The sequence below is a fragment of the Oncorhynchus mykiss genome, chromosome 3, assembly GCF_013265735.2.
Source record: "Oncorhynchus mykiss isolate Arlee chromosome 3, USDA_OmykA_1.1, whole genome shotgun sequence".
NCBI lineage: Eukaryota > Metazoa > Chordata > Actinopteri > Salmoniformes > Salmonidae > Oncorhynchus > Oncorhynchus mykiss.
In genome coordinates this window covers 44,201,684-44,209,305 of record NC_048567.1, presented here as the reverse complement: position 1 = coordinate 44,209,305, position 7,622 = coordinate 44,201,684, and the positions used below count along the sequence as shown (strand labels likewise).

The following is a 7,622-nucleotide window of genomic DNA, read 5'->3' as shown; positions in this document are numbered from 1 at the left end:
TTAATTTAGCAGTTTTTGCCGAGGAGATCTTCATCGTGCAATTTTACATCTAGGTTGTTTAGTGCAGCATTTCATAATGAACAAATTTGCATGAAAACGAGTTGCCTCCATTGAATGACAACAAAGACTTAATTGAAGAATCCCTACTGTTGACCAATCACCAATGAAGGGGTGTAGACTTTGGCTAATAACTTCAGCTTGCCTCAGCAAAAAATGTTGTGTCGGAACAGCTGAAAAAAAAACGTCACAAAATGTAATCATAATATATGCGCAAACTCTTCCGAACTGTTTTGTCTGGGAAGCATGCAGAGGCCTTAAGCCTCTACTGCTACCGTACATGGCAGTACGGTCAAGGCAGCTTCTCTCTTCGGAATACTAAAAACTTACTGTACAGGTCTGAGGACCGTTCCAATAGCTTAGATTCATCCTTCCTTCTGACCTTAGTCACTGATCTGTAAGGGATTAGGTAAGTGAAAAAGAGATGATTGGCTTCTTGTTTCATTAATCCTTCCCTCCCGGATCTGGGATTAAGGGCGAAGGAAGGTATACCTTTATTCAAACATCAATGTTTAGTTCCGGTTGCAGAACAATTTTGTAAATACTCACAGGTTGTCGACTAGTTTTCATCTTTCGGTTGAAGTGTGGATTGGGATGAGAGCGCTGGGCCAGTAACCAAAAGGTCGCCGGCTCGAATCCCTGAGCTGACTTGGTGAAAGACCTGCTGATGTGCCCTTGCGCAAGGCACTTAACCCTAATTGCTCCAGGGTTGCCGTCAATAATGGCTGATCCCTGGCCGTGAGGGTGTCTTAGGGGAGAGTGGGATATGCAAAAAAAAAACAATTGTATGATATACACTTGTACATGTGTGAAATATAACAAATGTTAGCAAGCATATAATTACTATAATTTACAAAAAGCTGACCGTAACATCAGAGCGGCTAAGACATGCTAAATGCCAAGCACTCAGCGACACAGATGCTTCATGCCTTTTATGAAAGGCACTTTGTGTTAACTCATTTAACGCATTCCGTTTCTGAAACAATGCATGGTCCTGAAGTTTGTCAGTATCTGGGTGTATGATTCATGTATGATTCAAGATGGGCATCGAGTTTGCATGACAGACAGCCTTTTCCCTTTTTAGTTCAACCACTCATCTGACCATAAGCCCCCAGTGGGGGAAAAAACAACAACAAGGCATCGTGGTTTTTCCAAAACGTTATACTTTATAGTGTAGATGTCAAAAGAGAAAATGTTAGAGCTAAGGTCCCGAGGGGGGGAAAAGTACTATTCTGTAACAATGGAGAGAACAAGAGTCAAAAGAAAACAATATAAAAACAGATGCATTTCGTAACAGATGCATTTTGTAAACCTATAACTGTTCTTTTTTTTACCACAGTGGTCACAGATATTACTGGCTGAAGTGGAATGGACAACCCTGACGACGATATAGACCATTCATCGGGTACAGAGCCCTTTGATATCTCCAGATGCCTCGGAAACAAAACGTCTCCCCGTCCCAACTTCAAATGATACAATGAGTTGGTCTCTCCTGTTGCCTCCGCAGTTTAGTTTCCCTAAAACGTTTTTTTTTGTGTGTGTTTGTTGTTGTGCACAAATACGATAAAATCTATTGTCTGTATGTCACAAGCGCTAGATAAAGATGTTGTAAAATGTTAAAAGTCGTTCTGTTTGCTGTTGATATTTATTTTTTTTACGTGTAAAAAGCACATCTGTCAGACCGACATGGAGCGCCGTTCTTCCTCATCGTCAATGTTGGGAGAGGGAAAAAAAAGAGGTTGCAAAAAAACAAGTTCTCGTGTCATGCTGAGCTCCCGAATCCTGATGCTGTAGTAAAAACGTACTTCTGTCCATTCAGTGCTTTTTTTCCTTGTGCAGATAAGTTACAGGGACAGAGACAGGCATGCAGACACACAAACCATGCAGAGAAAGTTAGAGGTGGTGGAAGAGGAATGGTGCAGAAAAAAAAACTACAGACAATCCTCAGGCCTTTTTGTGAGAACAGAAGAAAAAAAAGAAGAAAAAAAAACACAGACGATAAAACAAATAAAAAAACAAAAACAAATGGAATGTCTGTAGAGCACGAGAATATTCAAATGACTATCTGGACACTATGATAACCAGATAGTATAAAGTCCCTTTGAGAAAGATTGCTTGAATACAAGTGACGAAACCACAACTACCAATTGCTCAGGCTGGTGCATTCTGGGAGAGCTCTGGATGATCGGTTACTATTGTGCCCCAATACAATAACAACCACCACAACTGTGACGCACACTTGACTATTAATTCATACTCCACCCCCTTGGCTGGGACTGGATCCATTGAGATGACCCTTGACCTCACTAGTCATCTGCTACAGCCGTCAGAGGGGAGCAGTTTGGGCTGGATGAGGTCAAAGGGTGAGGGGGGGACTTTTGATGGGTTAACTACAACTCCTGGGCTTATAGTGATTAATCATTATAGGGAAACCCTTGTGTAATTATCATGTCATTCCAAGACAGGCCCTTCGGAAACAGTGGCGTGTATTCGTGAATGCAAAGGGAAGCCAGGCTTCCCCCAAAATTGAAGAAAAATAACATATAAAATCATTTATCTTTCGTCTCTCTGTGTTTCATCATTTTCCTTCAATTCGCAAGAGGCTAAATGTATCTCACCGGAAAAAGCATCCAAGCGAGCGAAACAGTGCCGTTCTGTCTCTGTATGTGTAGGCCACCTATCCAATGCTGTCTGGTCAAAAATAGTATGATATTGTTCTTGCCCATTGCATTGAATTCAAGGGAAGCCAGTGAGCATATACCTTCCTTGATTTTTTTTTTACACAATAACAGCCAATCAGCCTTGAGCTAAACTGAGTGAGCTCAACTGTGAATGGTCCTGGCATACCCCAAAAAAAGTGTTAAGGAAGTCAGTTTGGATTTTGCTTCACACTAATCACATCAAATAAAGCCAAATGTCATTGACAGAAAAAAACTTGAATTGTTGCATCTCGTTGTGTTGTTGTCCTCTGGTGGCTAGCTAGCTAGCTAAAATTGTCCCTTTCCTAAATGTGTCATGGACGGAGATAGGGATTTGGACTTGTGGTTTTACCTAATTATCCATACTGGCCAATGATTATAACGGCAATTCGGTTCTAACCATACATTGTGCCTCTGGCCTGAGAGGATGGAAGTTCAATATATAGCTAGATGTAGTTGGTGAATGTTAATTAGCTGGCTAATTGATGCCCATGAAAGGAAGTTAGGCTAGCGACAAAGCATTTTAGCCAGGCAGCCTAGGACAACCAAAACTAAAAACGTGTACTGTATGACAGAGTCATAAACCGTTTCGGCAAGAGAGGGGGATGGCATTGACGTTTCTCTACAAGTAGGGTGAGTCAACAATTTTTTCTACTTCATTGCACACGCACACACACACGCGCGCGCACACACACACACACACACAGAGAGAAATCAGTACTATGGACAGACACATCATATCTAGCTTACGTTGATTGGACTGAATGGTTTTTGGAATATTTTAGTTGTCACTTTATTAGACTAAGCAGAGGTGATTTGATGATTTTTAAATGTTAAAGTTGAAATGGTGCTAGAATAGTGGAGGCAGCTCCTGTTTTCTTTGCAACTTGGGTAACTCTCCGGTGTCCTAAATCAAGTTGTTTAGTAGTCCAAAAATGTCAGAAACATCAACTTGATTGACCATGCTGTAGGTCATGTTTGTCACAATACACTTGGTGGATAGATGTTCCACTGGATAGATGTTGCTCCCCGGTTTTGTGGTGAAACAAAGCTGTGGTTGAATTTATTCTGCCACTTTGTCTCCTTATTGTCTCGGCCTTAGGCATATATATATATATATATATGTATATATATATATATATATATATATATATATATCACGGTGGCAAGGCCTATGAACTAACAGGTTATAGAGCAAACCATGCAATTATCACAACACATAAGTTGTAATATGGCATTTTGTTTACTGGTTTGGCTTCCCCGGTGATTTTATCCACGCACCGCTACTGCTTCTGAATTACACATCCTTAGATAGTACACAGAAGGTCTTGACAAAACACAGCTAGAGTGTTTGGTTGCAGGTCAGAAAGTGTTAGCGACGTAAGAGTGTGAAATTCCACTGTAACCCCATGTTTACATGGGTGGGTTGTCACAATGTCTTAAAGGAGAAGGAAATTAAATATAAGAGACAAGGGACTTGTCATTTCCCTAAGCCCTTGTTTGGGGACAGCCTTTCTACTCCTCTATGTAGTGTCAGGAAGTATTACTAGAGCCCAGGTCAGTGGTGTACACTGTAGAGAAACTGACACCAAATGGGATGCTACTGTACTGAACCCTCAGCCAATGGCAGCCAGGAATAATGAACAGTGCCCTCAGCGACACCAGGAAGGGCCAAACCAGACCAGGGAATGAAACATGAGCATATCACTTTGCAATTCAAATGTTCTTTTCCCAAAACAAGATTGCAATTTCTTATAATATACTTATAGATTTGTTGTCATATATAAATCTACCATGAACAGCCAGCATAGTAAATACACAATTGTTGGAATCATTATACAAAGTAGAAATATTTGCATACCCCATCCCACCCCTCACAACCCCAGAACCTTTCACCATGAAAAGGAACTGCACAAAGTGTAAGAGAGAGAAAGAACTCAAACGAATACAAAATGACAGGAAAACAACTAAAAAGTACAAAAACCAAAGAGTCCACTTCTAAAGACAACAAGGACATAAACAGAAAGAGAGAAAAAAAGAGACAACGATGGGTAAAAACAACACGAATGGAGTAGTCATCAAAACAATCGTGGTGGAAACATCTCAAGGAAAGATCAATGCAGAATCTTCTCATTTCTTCCTCGTTTACCAACAGTAGGAAAAAGTGATTATGATGTCAATGGAACAATGTCGAAGGTAGTTGCCAGGAGGCGAAACATGAGTTGGGGGGGGGGGGGGGGGTTTCAAAAAAACTTATTCAGATCACTACTTTCACTCATTCTCTGCATTCTGAGATATAGGTGTTTGTGAACTAAGTCAAATGTATGTAGTTAGAGACAGTTATTTAATGCGTCTCACACACAAGGTTAAAAACACTTTCCTGTACCTAAAAACACACACCTAGCAGTAGCTATGATGACTGTGTCAATGTATAAAGGGTTTGTTTACTGGATTGTGACATGTGACACACACACACACACACACACACACACACACACACACAGTAGCACCTGACACTTGGTGAGCAGCTGTGCCTAACAAGGAGCGTGGATCAAATGTCAGAGAATATGGGTGCCACTTGCTCCCCTCTGTAAACTCACAAAGGTGGTACACGTCTGTCTAACTGCTCTGTCACCATGGTAACACAAAGACTCATGAGATTTGATTGTTTATCTTTGTTCTGTCTAACCGCTCTGTCACCATGGTAACAAAGACTCGTGAGTTGTTTATCTCTGTGAACAAAGCCAAATGAACGGCTAATTGTGGGTAGAGCCCCTAAATGAAGGTAAGAGCGCCTGAACGTTTTGAAGGGTGAGGTGTGTGAGATAGAAATTGGTCAACTGCTATAATTCCCTCACAGAGAACAATTTTGAACGTAAAGTCATGATAGCAATATCTGTCCTATATGGCTACAATACTACGTGGCAACAGACTATTGAGCTGATAGCAACGTCACGCTTTGGCATCATTTCTTGTCTTACTACTACTATTTTTGAACAGCATTCTAGTTTAAAATGGCAAATCTCTCTAGAACAGACTACAGTGCATGCTAGCTAACTCTTTCTTAGAGGTGGCGTGTATTTGGTAAAGGGTTTATATACCAGAAGAAAGCCACATCATTGGCTGACGTTTCAAACATTGAAGGCTCTCGTTCCACTGAAAAAGACTCAACCATGTCAGTCCCTGTGTAGCACGGCAACTACCTTCTAAACGAGAGTAAAGGGGTTACGACAAGTAGTGTTTGACTTGGATTTTGTGTGCCGGTAGTCAGCTGCGGGGAGCTCCTGCCCAAGTCAAGCACTGACAACAAGGTCAAACGGGACAGTAGGCTCCAGGGAAGTCAGGGTAAACATGCCAAGGGCCTCCAGTCTATGTGCCATCGTTTTGGCATCGCCAGTCTCGCTACCACAAAAGGAGATGAGACGTGAGAGCGATAGGAGGGCACACCTCTCTCCCTCCAAAACAAATTTAAGGCAAAGCTCTTGGTCTTGAGTTCGTCGTGAAATCCACCAGGCAGGAACTGAAAAAGGCACAAACTCACCGTCTTTTTACAGTCTGTCATCTCAAACCAGAAGACCCGGGGCCTCATTTATCAACCATTGCGTACATTTCTTACTCAATCCTACCGTACGTGGACATTCTAGGATTTGTGTGCAGAACAAAATGATTGGGATTTATCAAACTGTTGCACGCAACATATACACATGTTTTCATTGATTAATCAGAGCCATACTATATTTGCGCGCTGCTGAACGAGCGTTACAACCCTGCCTGGCAAAATGCCCTCCATTCACCTTCATTGGTAACAAAAACACCATCATCTGCTGTATGATGTTGAGACATTGGAACTGGGCCGTGATAGTCTAAAAGAAAGTGCAATGGTAAATGTGATCACATTTCTGTTAGAGGTGTGGGCCGAATGTTTTCATCTTTTGCTGTGACTTTTTTTTAAACTATAGAGCGTGCCAAACACCGGCCATGTATTCGGCAAGATGGATTGTCTATTGAACAATTGAAAAGTAAATGCTGCTCAGAGCCCAGACTTAAGAGTTGTTGTTCAATATTTCCTTCATCAATACATGATTGTGTTTATGTTTCCTGCTTTGGCATCGTCTCTGAGATTAAATGGGCTGCGATGTCGCGCTCCTGTCGCACAAGAATACTTTAGCCTAGCTATACTGTCATAGGCTACCGGACTATTTACTTTCAAGCATGCTTGGCTATTGAATGAGAGATGGCTAAATGGTAGCGTAATATTTGTTGTGTAGCAGAAATAAACCAGTCATGTCAGAAAAGGAGACGTCCCGCAATATGATTATGATTTAGACCTATATAATAAAAGTAAAATAACTATATTAGGGAACATGCTGCTATGTAATCTCCTTACCAATGGCAAATGTATCTGTTTTATCATTAGGCCTTTGTTTTAATGTTTTTATTAGCCTACCATTATTATAAATTCCCGTGCCTCAAACACCTCAATTTCCCCCCAAAATAATCATATTTGCTTGCAATACAGTTGCTGAACCACTAGAAGTTGTGAGTGCGCATGGTCTGAGATTTCAGTGGATATACGCACACTTTCCCATCGAGTTCAAAATGGATAAACACCAACCTTTGCGTGAAAACTGGCGCCCGCAAGGTTCAGACTATTTCTTGTGCGCACGCACCTTTGATAAATGAGGCCCCGGGTCACCTGTCCATCGTGTTCCCCTTCTCTTTTCCTCGCTCCATACCTTTCCTCTTCTGCAACAAACAAAAGAAAACGCCTGATTTTTGCCAATCGAGAAACGTGCCAAGAAATATCAGCAAACCCTGCGACATCTCTCCTTTCTCAAAGTCTTTCATGAATGGTAACAATCAAAC

General features: G+C 41.4%; 1 protein-coding gene across 2 annotated transcripts in view; it reads right to left on the bottom strand.

The window, feature by feature from the left end:
• Positions 1–1,200: 1,200 nt before the first annotated feature.
• LOC110504116 (histone deacetylase 4) overlaps positions 1,201–7,622 on the bottom strand; it is a 132,284-nt gene continuing 125,862 nt past the window's right edge. For both annotated transcript variants that reach the window (XM_036974162.1, XM_036974170.1), the window contains exon 25: positions 1,201–7,622. This exon is cut by the window's right edge and continues 559 nt beyond it. The gene's annotated coding sequence lies outside the window, so the exon portion shown is untranslated.